Genomic DNA, 420 nt, shown 5'->3' with positions numbered 1-420 from the left:
TGCAAGGAGCGGATTGGAGAAGCTTGGAGGCGAGATTCGGAGTTTCTGATCGAGGGAAATCGCTGCTCGGCATCGGTGTCGGTCGACACCAGTTGGGGTGTCGGTCGACACCAACGCGAGGACGGCTCGGGACTTTAGCGAGTGTCGAACGATGCCATGTGGAGGTGTCGGTCGACGCAAACTAGGGTTTTCGGGAGTGTCGTGCAGGGTGTCGGTCGACACCAGTTTGGTGTCGGTCGACACCAGTTTAGTGTCGGTCGACACCAGATAGTCAGTGTCGATCGACACCATCTGGTGTCGGTCGACACCCCTTGTTCAGTTACGATGGTCGTTGCATGCTAAGTATATTGCCTGGTTTGTTTTATTGATTGTATTTTGTGGCATGTAGAGATCTTATTGCTTGTGTGTATAGCCCAGTAG

This window comes from Camelina sativa, chromosome 5, assembly GCF_000633955.1.
Source record: "Camelina sativa cultivar DH55 chromosome 5, Cs, whole genome shotgun sequence".
Lineage (NCBI taxonomy): Eukaryota > Viridiplantae > Streptophyta > Magnoliopsida > Brassicales > Brassicaceae > Camelina > Camelina sativa.
The sequence above is the reverse complement of the archived record's forward strand: the minus strand, read 5'-3'. Positions refer to the sequence as shown.